The 18,902-nt window shown below is 44.1% G+C and overlaps 1 long non-coding RNA gene across 3 annotated transcripts in view; it reads right to left on the bottom strand.

Annotated features, from left to right (window-relative positions):
* The window catches only part of LOC311518824, a 33,000-nt gene extending 31,417 nt beyond the window's left edge, over positions 1–1,583 (bottom strand). For 2 of the 3 annotated variants that reach the window (XR_014711125.1, XR_014711126.1), the window contains exon 1: positions 1,500–1,581. This is a non-coding gene — a long non-coding RNA (uncharacterized lncRNA). Of the gene's footprint in view, positions 1–1,499 lie in introns of all 3 variants that reach the window. The other variant, XR_014711124.1, reaches the window with a different exon arrangement.
* Between the last annotated feature and the right edge of the window lie 17,319 nt (positions 1,584–18,902).

Raw genomic sequence — 18,902 nt, forward strand, 5'->3', positions numbered from 1 at the left:
TCTAGTTTTTCCCCACTTGGGGAGGATGGCCTAACGAGTCACAGGTGGAGCTGGAACCATTACCCTTAAAGGGCTAGCGACCCTGTGACATTCTCTTAATCAATTTTCTACATTTCATAAATTCTAATCTATACTGATTGCTATCTAGTTCCCCTTTTCCCATTTGTTTTATATATTACACACACACAACTTCTAAGTGCTGCCTTTACTTCCCCATTGAACCAGGATGGGCACTGAGCCAAAAATTGTCCTGTTTTTTTGATTGTGGAATTGTGGTATTTTGGCCATGTAATAAACTAATATCCCACTTCTTTTGCTAGCTATGTGGCAGAACAAAGAGCATAAAAAGAGGTGCTATGCAAGCAGAGGAGCCTCTAATGATTCATTATTACAAATTGCCGATGGCACCATTGCCTTAAAAAGAGTGTTGTTGAACATATGAATTCATAACACACTAGTTCTGAGCAGAGTATATAAAACTGCTTAGAAGTATATTATGCCCAGTCCTGCCTGCACGGACAAGGTAGAAGGTAGCAGGGCAAAGAGCCATTTTCTTCCTTGTGTTCTTGAGCAGATGCCATCCAAACCCCCAGTCCCTGCACTCAAGGAATACAAGTACTGTACTGTGCCAGGCTACTGGCTCCAAATAAGAGCCATGCTATACCCTTCCCCCGCCCACATACACAGCAGTGGAGCTGGCCCCACACACAAAGGTTTCAGTGCTGCATTTTTCCTATGATTTTATCTACTTGGATAATTCTAGGGATATCTTCCACTTTTGCTGCAGCACCCGTGCAGCTCCATCAGTTACAGTAGGAGTCTCTAATGCAGACTAGCTGACGGTGTTTTAGCCACCATATTGCCCAGACCTGAGCAGTGTTAGACGACATGACAATGGTACTGCTGCAGCCACTCTGCACTAGCATCCTCACGATTGCTTAGAACAGATAGAGATGTCCCTAAAATTCTCAGTATCGATGCAGAAGCAGCCAAAGTTGAAGTGGGTTTTAGCTCATGAAAGCCTAGGCCCAAATAAATGTGTTAGTCTCTAAGGTGCCACAAGGACTCCTCGTTGTTTTTGCTGATACACGGCTACCCCTCTGAAAATTTATTGGGGTCGTCGTGACACCCTATCCTTCCAGAGGCATTATGCCTCCTGGAACGCCTGCTGGGCAGCGCAGTGACACCGCAACCGTGTCTAAGGACTGCAGCTTAAAGCCTCACCCCAGTCCATGAGTTATCAGTTTAATACGGAGCTGCCATTAGTCAGTTAGTGTAGCAATAATCGGCCACTGCTTGCCACAGCCATGACTGCTAGTCATTTCCAGTAACATGCAAAAGCATTCTTCATGGGATTAGCTCTGCAAGGTACCAAGTATCCTAGCCCAGGCTAGCAGAGCACTCAAATGAGTACCTAGTGCTCAGAAATGTGCAGGATCAAGCTCTATTTCAAGTGAAAATGCATGGGATGCAGGAGAGGTGTAATTTGGCATGCATACCTCCACAGATCCAAAGTTCTCTAGCTGTTGCGGGTAGAGTGTCCTTTTGCCTCTCTGAAGCAGTTTATCATTTGTGGAGTGAATATTTGGAGCTGTGCTCTCTTTTGTATTAAGGGAAGGAGGGATAAAAAGGCACTTTTGAAGCATTATTTGAGTTGATGAAAATGCTGGTAACAAAGATAATGGCTCCGAACTAGTGAGTCCCAGCTGTGGTCGGTCAGAACTGGAGCCAACAACAGCAACAAAGCTTGCTGTGCTGAGATTGAAAGAAGGTCAAAAGAGACTGTGCCACTAAAGTAGAGGCTGTACCCAATGTTTTAAATGTAAGCAGAGAGGTTTTTTAAAGTTACATAAATCAGAAGAATGGGCCACATTCTGCTCTCAGTCAAACGGGTGCTGTTCTGTGCTGAAACCACGTAACAGAAAGCAGAACAGGGCCCAATGTTTAAAAATGGGGGGGGGGTCACAAAAGCCTAAATTTTCTAGGTAACAAAGATGTGCTGAAAGCTTTGAGAAGGGACAGCAGCATTTACAGGAAAATATTGCCACCCTCCCCCCAGATTCCACACAATCATTGGCCACTGATTTTGCAAAGTATTTCTATCACCAAAATAAATAATAATAATAACAATAATAAAAAAGTCACCCACTGCAGGGGAGGAGGGTGTCTTATGATGCTTTTCATGTCCAGTTTGTAGATATTATAGTCTTTGGGGGGAGAGGAGGGCTCTGGGATTAATCATGGAGTTTGGAGTATTATGTGAATTCCAAAACAGCTAAAAGACATTAAAAAAATAATCAGGGTTTAGAAAAAGATGTGTGCTGAGTCTGTGAAGTCCCATCTTGATTACTGCAATAGCTTTCTCTCTGGCCTTGACAAAGGCAATCTTGCCCCACTCATATCCATTCAGCTGCTTCAAAGATCATTTTCCTAGCCCATTGCTTTGACCTTGTCATCCTTCTCTTTGCATCCCACCAGCTACTTAAACCTCTCTATTGCATTGAATAAACTGCTTGTCTTCAATTTTGAGGCTCTTCACTGTCAGTCCTCACTCTATCTTCTCATTGGGTATTGAGCTGTCAATTCTCACCTCCAATTGGCCTACTGCCCACTTGTTAAATTTTCAATCAAGGACCTTTGTGCTTTCTCCCGGGCTGTCCCTCATACTTGGGAGGAGCTCCCCAGAAACATCTGCTAATCTACCTCATTATCCTCCTTCAAATCCCTCCTCAAAACCCTCCTTCGCTATGAGGCCTACAAAAACTGGACAACAGTTAGGCTTCTCATGTGCCAAGACCACTGCCTATCATGCTGACCAACATTGTCTCACTGTTTCCTTGTAATCATCTGTCTGTCTGGCTGTCTCCATCTATAGTATCATTTTAGGCTGTAAGCTTCTTGGGGCAGGGACTATCTTTTTGTTCTGTGTTTGTACAGCACCCAGCACAATGGGGTCCTGGGTCATGACTAGGGCCCCAAGGCACTATGGTGATACAAATAAGTAATTATTATTATTTGGCCAAATCACAAAGGTCTCAGGGCCAGATTCTGGTCTCTATGTGACATAGTGGAATCACTCCTAATTTACACATAAATCAGGAACATCAGCTCCACCTTTTCACAAACCTAAGCTAGTTCCTCTCCCTATCCCTCAGACTCTGAGAAGATTTGATTCGGACCTGAATCCAAATTTGGCTTTCACGTCTCAAACAGGTTTAAGGAATGTTGACCATTATTTATTTTAGTCATGTAGGCAAATGCTTTCATTCTTTTGGTGTCCTATTACAGGAAACAGGGCATTAGAAGGATAATAAATTCCTTCTCACTCCTCTGTCCCACTCTCCCACCAGAGTAAGCGAGCTTCACAATGCAAACAATGATTTGAACATGTGGGGGAACAACAGATAAGCTGAAGAAAAGCTAGGTGCAGCTGCAACCTCTTGTTTCCTTGTCTGTTTTTCATAAACAGCAAATATTGTGGAAGATTCATTCCAGCAGCATTGCCAACAAATTCCTTTGCAAATGGCCTCTCTGTTCATTGGTTTGTTTATTTATTTTTACTCACATAAAAATGAACTGAGCCAACAGAATGGCTCAGAGGATTGGTAAGCTTTATTTTCATGTGTCTTGAGGAAGGATGATTTAAGGGAAAAATTAAGGCCATATTAAAGGGCAAAAAAATATTAAGTTTCAGACAAGAGCAGCTGAACAAATTTGGATTCCTTGCAGAGACCTTTAGCTCTGAACCCATGGTTTTAGCACCAGCAATAATTACTAAAACAGTCATTCTGCCCACAAGTCCTTTCCTGCCTCTCTGATGGCAAAATCCACTTTCTAATTCTAAAAGATAATCACTGACCAGACTGCTCCGACCTTCCAGAGTGTCAAATACACAGTCAAAGTCTATCCACAAGCTCAAGCTAACTCACTAGCCAGGAATGAAGTATTATTGTTAACTAGAACGACTGCTTGGAGGCCTATTTCCCTTATTGAGTTTTGTTTGATGTGTACTATGGAAGGAGCAGTGTATCACTTTGCATCGGGCTCTCTCAAGGAATTACAGTCTCCGATCACAGATGATGCAACCAGGCAAAGTAATATGACTTTAAAATGATCCCCCGACACACTCTTTTAACTGCTGACTTTAGGAAATGAGAGCTTGCCACACACCACTAAGCTGCTTTAGAAAAATACTTTGGGAACGTGGAAGATTTAACTACAAGCTTTCCAGCCTTCCCTCACAACCTTAGCAATAGCCAGATGCTGAATAAGAGAGACAGAGAAACGAGCCAGCATTTCTAGTGATTAGTTGTGCTGCAGCAATTGTCATACCAACAATATGCATATGCTTCACCTAGAAAAGGAGAATTATACATCTGGAGGGAGAAGGAGAAAATATTTTTCTGTTGAGTTTATTTTTTTCTTTTTTAATCAAGGTAGTTTTTAATCTTAGACTATGTCCTGGTGGGGATGGATTAGTGGACAGAGACAAGGGAGAAGGTCAAAGCTCTTGTAAATTAACTTTGCACATGGCTCTACTATTTCATACATGGATATCAACGTCACATATGATTACAGAGGGAGAGAGAGTCACGTGGCCGCTCTGTGCTTCAGTGTCCCCATCTGTAAAATGTGAATACATGATATTTACCACCTTTGTAAAGCACTTTGACATCTATGGCTGAAAAAAAACTTGTATAAGAGCTAGGCATTATTATTACTAGCCTGTGGAAGCTGCTAATTTCTCCATGCCCACAAATCATAGGAATCATATTGGAGAGTGCTAAGTATTAGCACTAATACAAACTTCAAACATTATGCTAAGCACTTTAACAAATATCCTGGAAACAAGGTTCCTGCCCTTAAATCTAGATAGGATAATGAAGCCTTGTGGGATACCCCAAGCTATAGGTCTTTAACCACTGGAGTATTTTGCCTATAGGCATACATAACCTAGTTTTCTAAGGTGCTAGATACCTAGAAGGGCCACTGAAGTGTAGGAGTTGCAGATACTCAGCACCTCCAAGGAGTAGGCCTTTTCAGTCTAACAAACCAGCTCTAATTTTGATTGTGTTCAGTTCACCAAAGACACATATTTGCTTTGCACTTGTACTTCCATTTGCAAACTTGAGTCTCAGTCTCTCAATACCAGACTGCTGTGCTGCAGGAATGCCCTGCATCCCATATAAACATTTCCCAATGTACAGCCCTACAGTTAGGCGACTATGTCCATATTGAGGCACCTACCTAACTTCTGATTTTCAGAGCACTGAGCCTCTCTGGAGGGAGCTTGGCTCCCCTAAAAGACCACTGATTACACTGATCCTGTGTATTTTGATTCATTGGATGCACGGTTTCAATCAATTTCCCCCTCCCCCAATCACTCATATACTCCATTAATCAAGATTCTTCCTGCCACACTCACTGTATTTTATATTTACCATGTTTTATACTCAGTGGGTACTATTTTCATTCTCGAAGCTTCTGCTATTTGTAAATAATTACTCTGCCTCTAGCCTTAACTGCTCTCAATAAAGAGCTGTCGATTGGAGTGATTGCAGGACTAAAATTGCAGGCCAGGTGCTTGTTTGGGTACATTGAAAAAGTCTTTAGTTGATAAGGAGTGATGTAATTTACCTTTTCGGCTCTGAAGTGATCTAGTAGGAACCAGTGCTATCCAAACCAAGCCTCACATGGTATTTGACATTCCACTTAAGTTTCCTATTAATCTGTTAGAGTGTTCCCATGTTGTTTGCAGTCCTCTTTCTGGAGTAGGTGACATCTGATAAACAGTGTCCAAGCAACAGCACATCCAATATACTAAGCTTGATCAAACTTCACGTGCTCTTGGCTCAATTTATGATCTGAAATATCAGACCAGGTTAAAGCTGCACTTTTCCTGTAGACCAGGTACATTCTAAAAAGCTTATTCAGCAGTTTGCATGGACTATTCCGGTTTGGTATCTGATTGAAATGCTTAATAGAACCAAAAGTGTTTCTCTGTCTGGGTAGACAAACCATAGCAGTCTCTGAAAGTCTGGTTAATTATCCATTAGATCCTATTTAATGCCCCTGTGAAGGAAAAGCTATGCTGTTGTCAATGTCATACAGAGTCGCTGCACTGCAACATGAAAACAAACTAAAATATTTCCTTTCACAGTTCAAAAGGGGAGGAATAATAAGCAAAACTTCACAGATCCTTCCTGTCTACAGACTAATTCTTCTGTTGACGTGAGTACAAATTAAAAGTATGGTTTGGTCAATTATTTGACTTTGCCACTGTCAAGGCATCGTTAAGATTCACCATCAAAACCATCATGCACTGAAGTTACATTTTTGGTAAAAATTTAAGACACCAAAGCACTGCATTGATATTTTTGGTATGAATACGTTCTTATACTAGGTGATCGTCTCCATGCACAAGCTGGTTGTATACCAAATATTCTAGGGGCAAGGTCAACCTATTTAAATTAGAAAAGTACCTCCTTAAAGGAAAGCTAACTTTAGGCTATAGCCCTTGGAGAATGTCCTATATATATAGAAAAAAAAACAAACCAACAAAGGACTAGAGCAGCCCCTCCAGGCATATGCCTAATGGGATGTGGTCTTAAAGCAGACTTCAATTATAGGCATAAGAAGTGGGAGTCACCTCCATGGCACCACAATCCCACCACCACCACCACTTGGAAGCTGGTAGATGTCCTTTCCCAGGGCTGAGCTCCATGGAGTTTGACAGAGGGGGCAAGAAAAGAAGAGAGTAGGGACTGGCCATCTTCTGAAGCACCAAACTCACAAGCAGCTAAAATTCTTTAGCATTACCCAGATAGCAGTCATTTCAGCTTGGAGTTGCATAAACTCCTCCTAGGTCTGCTTTGTTGTTGCTACTGAGCAGTCAAATGGGGAGCTAGCCCATAGTAGCACAGCTTCAGCGGGAGTGGAGTGGCCAGCGGGGAGGAGAAAACACTGGAGGGGGCCTCCATCCAGGCAGATGGTTCTGGCCTTCACAGATCTAGGAAATCTGTGGATCCGTGGGTTTGCAAAGGCCTCACACCATGCAAACTCCACAACAATCCAAACTTCTCTCAATGGAAGAACTACTATACAAGAAACTTGATAAAAGGAACCACATGGAGTTTTCCTGCCCCCAAGGACTCTGGGAAGGATCAACTTGGCTCACTGTTCAGTTTGCCAAGAACCCAATATTATTATTTAAAAAATTCTGTGTATTAAAGAGACATACCCTTATATGCTTACTACACAAGAGACTCCTCCCTTTAAAGAAAGGAGGCGTGTGTACTAAACAGCTGGTCATGCTCCCTTTACACTCTAGCTATGCACAACAATGTAAGCGATCCGTTCAGAACTGCCACAGCTACATATTCAAATTGTCATTTGATATGTAAATTTATTTACAAGAACACAAACTTAAAAGCATCAGCTCCTAAACTTGATTTAATTACCAATTAAAGCCCCGGGGACTGCACAGATCTTGGGATGGGAGTGAGAAACAGAACCCTTCAGTTCTAGGTCACGGGTTTGAATCCATTCTGTAATGATCCAAAGTCATTCGTGTATGAGGGTGGGTCACTTGTCCATGTGAAAGGAACTGGCAGTCTCAGTAGGCAGGTGTCTGTATCGCAAAACACACCATGTTGCCGCTAAATGACACGTGCTAGAAAGCCCAGCAGAGAATCATAGAATATCAGGGTTGGAAGGGACCTCAGGAGGTCATCTGGTCCAACCCCCTGCTCAAAGCAGGACCAATCCCCAACTAAATCATCCCAGCCAGGGCTTTGTCAAGCCTGACCTTAAAAACTTCTAAGGAAGGAGATTCTACCACCTCCCTAGGTAACGCATTCCAGTGTTTCACCACCCTCCTACTGAAAAAGTTTTTCCTAATATCCAACCTAAACCTCCCCCACTGCAACTTGAGACCATTACTCCTTGTCCTGTCCTCTTCTACCACTGAGAATAGTCTAGAACCATCCTCTCTGGAACCACCTCTCAGGTAGTTGAAAGCAGCTATCAAATCCCCCCTCATTCTTCTCTTCCGCAGACTAAGCAATCCCAGTTCCCTCAGCCTCTCCTCATAAGTCATGTGTTCCAGACCCCGAATCATTTTTGTTGCCCTTCGCTGGACTCTTTCCAATTTATCCACATCCTTCTTGTAGTGTGGGGCCCAAAACTGGACACAGTACTCCAGATGAGGCCTCACCAATGTCGAATAGAGGGGAACGATCACGTCCCTCGATCTGCTCGCTATGCCCCTACTTATACATCACAAAATGCCATTGGCCTTCTTGGCAACAAAGGCACACTGCTGACTCATATCCAGCTTCTCGTCCACTGTCACCCCTAGGTCCTTTTCCGCAGAACTGCTGCCTAGCCATTCGGTCCCTAGTCTGTAGCTGTGCATTGGGTTCTTCCGTCCAAAGTGCAGGACCCTGCACTTATCCTTATTGAACCTCATCAGATTTCTTTTGGCCCAATCCTCCAATTTGTTTAGGTCCCTCTGTATCCTATCCCTGCCCTCCAGCATATCTACCACTCCTCCCAGTTTAGTATCATCCGCAAATTTGCTGAGAGTGCAATCCACACCATCCTCCAGATCATTTATGAAGATATTGAACAAAACCGGCCCCAGGACCGACCCCTAGGGCACTCCACTTGACACCGGCTGCCAACTAGACATGGAGCCATTGATCACTACCCGTTGAGCCCGACAATCTAGCCAACTTTCTACCCACCTTATAGTGCATTCATCCAGCCCATACTTCTTTAACTTGCTGACAAGAATACTGTGGGAGACCGTGTCAAAAGCTTTGCTAAAGTCAAGAAACAATACATCCACTGCTTTCCCTTCATCCACAGAACCAGTAATCTCATCATAGAAGGCGATTAGATTAGTCAGGCATGACCTTCCCTTGGTGAATCCATGCTGACTGTTCCTGATCACTTTCCTCTCATGTAAGTGCTTCAGGATTGATTCTTTGAGGACCTGCTCCATGATTTGTCCGGGGACTGAGGTGAGGCTGACTGGCCTGTAGTTCCCAGGATCCTCCTTCTTCCCTTTTTTAAAGACTGGCACTACATTAGCCTTTTTCCAGTCATCTGGGACTTCCCCCGTTCGCCACGAGTTTTCAAAGATAATGGCCAATGGCTCTGCAATCACAGCCGCCAATTCCTTTAGCACTCTCGGATGCAACTCGTCCGGCCCCATGGACTTGTGCTTGTCCAGCTTTTCTAAATAATCCCTAACCACCTCTTTCTCCACAGAGGGCTGGCCGTCTACTCCCCATGTTGTGATGCCCAGCGCAGCAGTCTGGGAGCTGACCTTGTTAGTGAAGACAGAGGCAAAAAAAGCATTGAGTACATTAGCTTTTTCCACATCCTCTGTCACTAGGTTGCCTCCCTCATTCAGTAAGGGGCCCACACTTTCCTTGGCTTTCTTCTTGTTGCCAACATACCTGAAGAAACCCTTCTTGTTACTCTTGACATCTCTGGCTAGCTGCAGCTCCAGGTGCGATTTGGCCCTCCTGATTTCATTCCTACATGCCCGAGCAATATTTTTATACTCTTCCCTGGTCATATGTCCAACCTTCCACTTCTTGTGAGCTTCTTTTTTATGTTTAAGATCCGCTAGGATTTCACCGTTAAGCCAAGCTGGTTGCCTGCCATATTGACTATTCTTTTGACTCATCGGGATGGTTTGTCCCTGTAACCTCAACAGGGATTCCTTGAAATACAGCCAGCTCTCCTGGACTCCTTTCCTCTTCATGTTAGTCCCCCAGGGGATCATACCCATCCGTTCCCTGAGGGAGTCGAAGTCTGCTTTCCTGAAGTCCAGGGTCCGTATCCTGCTGCTTACCTTTCTTCCCTGCGTCAGGATCCTGAACTCAACCAGCTCATGGTCACTGCCTCCCAGATTCCCATCCACTTTTGCTTCCCCCACTAATTCTTCCCGGTTTGTGAGCAGCAGGTCAAGAAAAGCTCTCCCCCTAGTTGGCTCCTCCAGCACTCCAGGAAATTGTCCCCTACGCTTTCCAAAAACTTCCTGGATTGTCTATGCACCACTGTATTGCTCTCCCAGCAGATATCAGGAAAATTAAAGTCACCCATGAGAACCAGGGCGTGCGATTTAGTAGCTTCTGCGAGTTGCCGGAAGAAAGCCTCATCCACCTCATCCCCCTGGTCCAGTGGTCTATAGCAGACTCCCACCACTACATCACTCTTGTTGCTCACACTTCTAAACTTAATCCAGAGACACTCAGGTTTTTCTGCAGTTTCGTACCGGAGCTCTGAGTCAGTCATACTGCTCCCTTACGTACAGTGCTACTCCCCCACCTTTTCTGCCCTGCCTGTCCTTCCTGAACAGTTTATAACCATCCATGACAGTACTCCAGTCATGTGAGTTATCCCACCAAGTCTCTGTTATTCCAATCACATCATAATTCCTTGCCTTCACCAGGACCTCCAGTTCTCCCTACTTGTTTCCAAGGCTTTGTGCATTCGTATATAAGCACGAAGCCAAGGATGGAACTGACACAGAGTATGAATTATCCCTCTCATCCTTTCAGGCAGTCCCTCCAAATCCGGCTTGAGCAATGTTAATGAGGCAGCAGGGGTAAGACTGGGCTACCACTGCCTTTACCAAGCCTGTGCTGTGGATAAACAAGCATCAGTTTACATGGTTGTCAATCGGGCAATTTTAGGCATGTGTTTTTCTACAACTGAACAACCATCCAGTTTTACCAGGAAAAACAATCCCATATGACTGGGCAGGCAGGTAACATGACCTGTTAGTCAATGGAAGAGGATGACTGTTGATACAAACAATTCTTTAAGGATGTGCATTTTGAAATTCCTGTGCTGCCATCGGAGGAGTTGTGCATCAATCCTGTATCTATCTGGTCTTCCAGCTCCCCAGGCAGAAATCAGATCACTGGGAAAAAAGTGTGTTTGAAAAGTTCCCAGGGTGTAGATGGGGTGAAAAAGTTGACGTCAATTCAACTTTACTACTGACCCAACTTAAGGGAAGTGCTGTATCACTGCGCAACATGAGGCACGCCAGAGACAAGGGCAGGGTTTTAGGTGATGGAACTAGACTGATCAGGAAGTCGATCAGGTGCTTGCTGCCACCCCCCACTACATAGATGTCCAGTTCTCTGAAAAGTTGTGCTTGTGTGTGCAGGGCAGGGCATCTGTGAGAGCTGGACTTTGTGGAGATGGGACTGGGGTTGCCCTTAAGCACAGGCAATGCAAGCAGTAGAAGGCTATTGAGGGCCCATGCACCAACTCCACAGCTCCCATGCCAACCGGGGCTCTCCCCTCTGGCAACAGGACTGCAGGGAAGGCAATTTTCCTCCCTCTCAAAACAGTAGGAGATTAAATATCCCAACCCTGTCTTCCTCCCCGCAGCAGGCTAGAACCCTGAAAATCATGAGACACAAAGCCCTGGTTTGGGGTGGGATGCCTCAGGCAGAATGGGAAACTGCCAAAAGGTAAATTACTAGGGAGAAAAAGATTAGTATATTTTGAAACATGTAGAATTGCCCACAGTCTCTAACTTGCTGCTGGAACAGCTATAGGTAATAAACTTGCTAATCACCTTTCCACCATAAAACTTATCTAGGCTAGGCCATAATTCATGTAAATGAGCTCCAGAGCAATATCACTGCATCCAAACTTACTGTCCCAAGCTTCATTAATTATCATTTTTATTGCTGTACGTTCAAAGTTTTTTTGTACGGAAGAGAAAAGCCTTTTAACAAAGCATATGGGGCATTTTGGTTGGGATAATTGCAGGCAGTAGAATAAAAGCCTCGTTACTTTGCATCTCTGGCTGGTGAACAGTTGAGCTCAAGGTATCTTCTCATAACAGGAAGCTGAACAGGAGCCAGTACTCTTTCTAAGCAAATAAATATTAGGGCTGGTTTCCTCCTGTTTGGTTTGGTTTCGGGTAAGCTTCTGGCTTTTCAATGGCCCAGTACCTCAAGTGAAATGAAAATCTAAGCATTCCAGGAAGAAATACCACGTGACCATAAAGACCTGCAAGAGGAGCCATTCACAGAAGGGCACAATCCTACAGGCTGCTGAGCAGTCTCCATTCAGAATAGTATCCTCAGCACCACACAGGATCAAGCCTGTGTTCCCAAGAGAGAACACATTCCAGATAGTTAACAGCTACTGCACTTGAATTTAGCCAAAGGCCAAGTTACTCATGTGACCACAGCTTTATTTGGCTGTTTAAAGGCGGATGCAGGAAAATCCATTTATTTCATATATGCAAATGAGAGTCAGCAGTTACTGTACAACAGGCTGAGACAATATCACAGTCAGGCGTGTATGTGACAGCATTAAACTTATTGGATTGGGTGGAGGGCAGAGACATACCTGTGTCCTCCCCTCAGGTGTACCGAGTGCTGCACAGGAGGACCTGGTCCATAATTTTGTTCAAAAACTTTAGAACAGTGCTAATCCAGAAAGCTTGCAGGACTTCCATTCATTTTACAGAGAAAAATAATCAGAAAATCAACCCAGTTTGCAAGATTACACCAGTAAAAACCTGAAATATACACATTTCATATTTGTTAGCATTCTTTCTTCCCCACAGCACTGTCCTGATGGTTTTTTTTTGTTCACCAGGAACATGTGAAGTGTGGACACTCAGGTATTCACTTATGCCTTAGAATCATGTATCCATGAAAACAAAACAATCCAGAACTGCTGCCAGAAGGATTTGTCTGGGTAAGTGCCGCTCGAGGGCAGCGGCTAGTCATACAATTACAGTACCTTTATGAATATTTTACATACCTGTCTCCTGTACTATTCATTAAAACATGTTAGAGTTGCCTTAGCAATTACCACATTTGCAGTACGCATACAATAGTCTGGTGCTCAGGGGACTTTGCTACCACAACCCAGGATTGTGAGCCCATGCAAACTTGTATGAACCTTATAAAATGTTCAAAAAAGAACACACAATTTGTATTGGAATCAAAGTGTGCTTAAAGCAGTGTGGGGGGAAAAAAGCATGGGGGGGGGAAGCGGTGGAGGGATCTTTCATTTTTTACAGAAATTGAAGTGACATCACATCTACCTGTCCCCCAGCCCTCCATCACTTCTGCCTTCCTATCTGTTCTGCCCCTAAACGTAGGGATGTTTGCCAAAACTGACCTTGCTAACATTTGTTAAATGCTTAGAGATCCTCAGGTGGAATGCACTAGATTTATGCAAAGTGCTATTGATGGCGTAGATGCTATGGGGAGCGTTGCATTGGAAATGTCTAGGATAGACATTACTTCCGACGCCAGGATTGGTTTTCCTTTACAGGATAGGGAAGATACAGCCTTTGATCTCTCACTTCCCCCCGGCCAATATAGTCTCTTATCAAATAATAAAATGAACGGAAATTTAAGTCACAATGCTTGATTCAGCCCATGCTTGCCTTGCTTCTATCCATGTAAAATGTGGTGCAGGTTCCCAGTTGACAGTGATCTGTCAAGGAGATGGCAGCAACAGAAAGCCGATAAAAGCTCATGTCTCCAAGGGTAACTGTAGGAAGCCGACACCCAAGACATGGGTGGTGCTGCCCAGGAAGAGGGCATGGCCAGGGGACTGTTACCATCTGTCTGCCCTCCCACCTGTTGAATCCAGCCTGCCATGCTAGGACCCAAGCAAAGACATGGAGGAGTAGTCTACACCCTGCACCAGCATTAATCAATCTGTTCCTTCATACTTAGAGAAAGTAGAACACATTGGCTGAGGGAATACAAGCGTCACTGTTTTGAAGACAACGTTGGTTGCTGAGTTTATAGCACATTTTTTCCAGCATTGTGATACATGATCTGCTTCAAAGAAGTTGCGCTGTAACACACAGATCTGCTATCTAATGTACAATGCCGGTGAAATTAAATTCTTGTAAATGGTTAGCTAATTGTAATAGCTCTGTGGAAAGCAGTACCAACAATACAGAAAGTGAATTCAGAGTTTGATATCTGGCGCCTTTTCTTGTAGCTATGAATCAGGTCCCAGTCCTGCTGTAAGATTTGCATGGGTGGCCCTCTGTACCCTTGCAGAGATCCATTGACTTGAGTCTGCCCACATAGATCTAAATTCAGGACTGAGGCCTTTGATTTAAGCATTTGGGGCCAGGGACCATGTCTCTCTGTGAAGTGCAGTGGCATATGGTGTAGTGCTTATTGTTTTCATTTAATATTTATTTAGCACCATATCAGTAAAGTTAATACCTACACACTTTACTGAATTGCCAGGAGATTCAGAGTGACATTCATTCTTCTAGCTGCAAGCTGGACACCAAGAACTTGGGTCTCTACCACCTTGCCCCTTTTGCAGCCACATAAACTTTTGTCAAGTGAGGGAAGACCTGGCCATTTGCAGAGTTTGTCTTGCCTAGGATTTAAAGGTGTGAGGTTAGGAGACATAGCTAGTGTAACCCACACACCTTCTGGGTATGATGTTCTGTCACCTCTAGGGGCACAAAGACCACTTAAAAAGAGAGAGAGAGAGAGAGAAATGAGTCTGCTCTAAACCTTAGCTAAAAAGCAGTTCGCTTTTAGCTCATGCAGTAGATGCTCATGCACTAAGCTCCAGAGGTCCCAGGTTCAATCCCGACAACCGGGGTCTGTCAGTTTTACACTAGCACTTTCTAACCAATCCCTTCTAACACTCATCTGAAGACAAGGCAAGCTGCACTTCAGCATATGCTAACTTGGATGAGTTGAAGCCTAGCTGGGAGCCTAGGTTCCAACTGGACCAGCTCATCACAGGTTAAAACCTTCAGTACCTTGTCTACAGTGTAGTGATCAGCTAACTTCTAACAAACCTCTAATGTAAAGGTGTGTTGTTAGGTAAGTCAAACCCTGATTCAATAGTGTAACACCAATTTTGTGTTATCTTGGACAACACACTGGGTATTGAACGATGGACCTCCAGAGCTAAAAGCATGAGCTGCTCCCCCTGAAACACACACTCACCCAAGGAAAATGACTACGCAAGGCAACTGAAAAATCAGCCCCCTTTACCTCAGCCCAACAGCGAAAGGTTCAGAACAGACCCCAATCTGAAAACAAAAAAATAACCTGACATTTTCAAGTGTAGGCCTGGGGCAAGCCTCCACTCTAGTCATGTGATCAGACCCAAGTAAAAGTATATCACTAGAGCAGGTGTGATCTACTTTTGGGCCATTCCAAGTGCTTCCTGCTTTTCAAATTTTCTGAATGTTGGGCTGAGCAAAATGGGTGCAGTTGCTATTCAAGTACTGTTGCCTGGGGGAAGACTTAACTCACATTTATATCCAGCTTCAGAATGTTAAGAGTGGACAGATTGGGTCGCTACGGTGCAGGCAGCCTGAACAAGCTATTGTTAGCGACAGTAAGTATAGGCACTTTATGTAAATTCTGGAATTTGTGGCAACCTTCTTGAAGTGCTGATGGAAATATGTCAGCATAAGTCACTGCTGGTGACTTCTAGCTTGCAGCTGTGTGGTCATCTTCCTAGATTGCTACAAAATGAGATCAACTCATCCCTGAAGTTGCATGCAAGATGAAAGTTTGGGCCCCGGATTGAGAAGGGGAGAGAGACTGCAATGGAACTGGAAGCAAAAAAGAAAAGAGCTGGTTCTCTCCTTATGCTTCAGTGACATTTTTTTGAACCCTGTATTTCTCTGTGCTCCTAGGACTACTCCCCCTCTAAGAACCCAGTCCTGAAAATCATGTGATGAAGGCTTTACATTTGGTATTTGCATGAGTAAATGAGTGCAGGAACTGGCTCTAAACTACACAGTGAATTTATGTAGTGCTGAAATATTTGGTCTAAGGAGTCACATTGGTTGCCAGGTTTATCAATTAGAAAAAGCATCCAATCAGGGTCTGTTACAGGCCTCTTTTTTCACATGTTCTGCCTAGTTCATCTGGCAACTCTAATGCACTGCTGAGGTACAGCTTCCACTTTAAGTGATGTGAAATATTCCTATGGTCCTAATGGGTTTTGGAAAATAGCCCCCCCAGTTTACTGCACCAGAGCCTCTCCCTGTTTCTTGAAGAATTTATAGCATACCTGTCATGCACTATTTTTTCCAGCAATAGTCAATAGGGTAACCAACCAAAATACTGGGGCAAGCTAAAGATGTAGGTGTATGGAAATCAGCTTTAAAAGAAAAAAAAAAAGATACTGAAAGACAAAACCTGTTGAAAACAGGGGAAAGGAAGCAGACTGGGGGGCAGGAAAGGAGACAGCTAGGTAGAAAGTGGGGAGGAAGATGACCAGGAAGAAGCAGCAGGAGGACAAACAGAATGGAGTGGGAAGGTGACTGGTGGGAGGGAACCAAAGGAGGGCACCAGCTAAAGGGGGGCACATGACCCCTCCACATGACTCATCCCCACCCTGCCCCCAGCTTGGGGGCCCCTTGCTTTCCCCATCCCATATTACCTGGCAGGGGGAGGGGACACTGCTCCAGTCCCCCTGGTATCTCCCAGGCAGCTTCCGGCCACGCTGCCTTCCTGAGCTGTCCCAGGTAAGCAGCGCGGCCAGAGGATGCCTAGGAGAGTGCAGCTGCTGCATGCCAACCAGGCAGCACAGCCAGAAGAGGAGGCGGGAAGAGGAGAGGTTCTGGCCTCACCTCTTCCCTTCCAGCTCTGGCCCAACCCCTTCATCTCCCCAGCTGCTGGCCTTGCCCCCTCCTCCCAAGCATTTTGGGGAGGATCATGTGACTCTTCAGGCCCCCCGCCACAGGTCGCTATTGGAGTGCGGGAGAGGCATCACCTAAACACAAAGTGAAGGGGGCAGCTAACATGCGGTTAGGAAGCCAATGCAGTTAAACATAATTGCTGGTGGGAAAAGCCAAGCTAAAATAATCAGGGAGGCAACCAGACCTCCAATTTAAAGATATAAAGATGGGAGGAGAGAGACTAGAGTAGATGTCAGAACAGCCGGCAGGAACTAGACCAGCTAAAACAATGGGGACAAGAAGAACTACCTGGGGGGCAGCGGTGGGAGCAAGCCAAAAAACACTGAAGCCAACCTGGAGGGAGTGGGGAGAAGAAGGTTTCCACATCTTGCCCTGCGTTCTGTAACTCCTGGCTGTGACCCTGTAAGAGTCATCCTTTTTTGTTGTTAGGTGAAAGCCTTTTTCAGGTACAGTGAGTCACCAAGTGACTTTTGTTGGTTCAGGTACAGTGAGTCACCAAGTAAGTGATAAGAGATAAAGTAATGCCTGATTCAGAGCTCACTGGGTGAAAGGAAAGGAAGTGCCTATGTTTAGGACAGGGGAAAATAAATGGAGGAGAACATACAATGTAATTTACAAAACAATCTTTTTCTATTTCTAACTGAACTATACATGCATTATTTCAATTATTTGCATTACTCTAACATCTAGGACCCCCACTAATGGACCAGAACCCCATTGTACAAACACACACAAAAATGTCCCTGCCCCTTTGACTTCAGTGGGACTATTGGGTATACATGGAATGTAGGACTGGGCCCTCAGATTGTGTTCCAAATAGATTTTAATGCTCCTCCTCCCATATCTCAACCATCAATCTTCCTTTCTAGGTTTTACATTATGCCCATCACCAGGACATTTGAGAGCCTCACATAAAGTAAGCCTCTAAATTCTGTTCCCTGAAACTCAGGAAAGGCCTACAGTCAAGTGTGCCAAGAAGTTCCAACATCAGCACTGTTCTTGGGCAGGTGCTCTGGGAAAACAAGCTCCCCTACAAAGTAAAAGCATGTCATCTCTCACCCTTAGAGCTGCTGCCCCATTCCCGCTACAAAATCACAGAGTGCTGCATCCCAAACACCAGTAACTCTTAAATTACTGTGCTATTTATTAGAATTAAAGGTAGAGAACCTTAGAAATCCATTTCATCTAGCTAGGCTGGAGGCCTTCATAGCATAACACTGACCAAAGAGGCTGAAAAGCACCCTGTCTCAGTATTCATTGGGTCTTGCGTAAAACCATGGATGGATTTTTCAAACCCTCTTTGATTGGTCAAGAGTTTAGTTCAGAAGTACAGAAGGGATCTTCCTCTTAAATTCAGGGCCTGGTTCTCCACCACTCTGCCCTTTCCCATCCATACAAGTGCGTGCAGCATGCTACCAGTGCAGAATAGTAGCATTTTATACCTACTTAGCACAAGAGTAATTAACTACAGAAGGTGCAAGGCAATGAAGAGTGAAGCCATCAGAGCCAAAGCACAACACAGTGCAGTAGGACCACACCCAGGCCAATTGTGTAAAGACCTTCGGAATCTTCTTTCTTTTTAAGAGAATGACGCAACATCTGAAGAATTATCACACAACTTGTTACGAGACGAAAATTTCCCTTTGGTTTATTTCCCAGGAAGAGGTGTTTATTTACTGCAGTTATCAGTGTGTTCTGGAACCATGTTGAAACAGGTACTGATGGTTAACAGTAGGCTCATTGATTCACTCCCTTTGCTGCCACACTAGGTTTCTGAAGTTGTGCAGTGGACAGTTTCAGGAAACACTACCCCCACAGTATTAGCAGAGAAGCATTTACAGGAAACTTTCATCATCATCAATGCTCACAGGAGATAGGTTAAAAAAAAAAATTAAAGATGAGCCTGAACTAAACCCAGGGATTACAGCTCTTTGAAAACAAATTTTGTTAAAAAATGACTTTCCACAAGAAATCGAAATGTTCATGAAAAATGCATTTTAATTTAGTTTCAGATCACAAAGGTTTGTTCCATTTTGATTCAAATAATTGGTTTTTGTTTCAATTTTAAGCCCCCCCCCCCCTTCTTCCTTTCACTGGATTTTAACTAAATTGACTTAAGCCATTTTTATATGGAAGCAGACTTGTAACAAAATCACTAAACCAATTTTAATTAAAATCTTTTGTTATTTCAATG

This window comes from Lepidochelys olivacea (genome assembly GCF_965140295.1).
Source record: "Lepidochelys olivacea isolate rLepOli2 genome assembly, chromosome: 3".
Taxonomy (NCBI): Eukaryota; Metazoa; Chordata; order Testudines; family Cheloniidae; genus Lepidochelys; species Lepidochelys olivacea.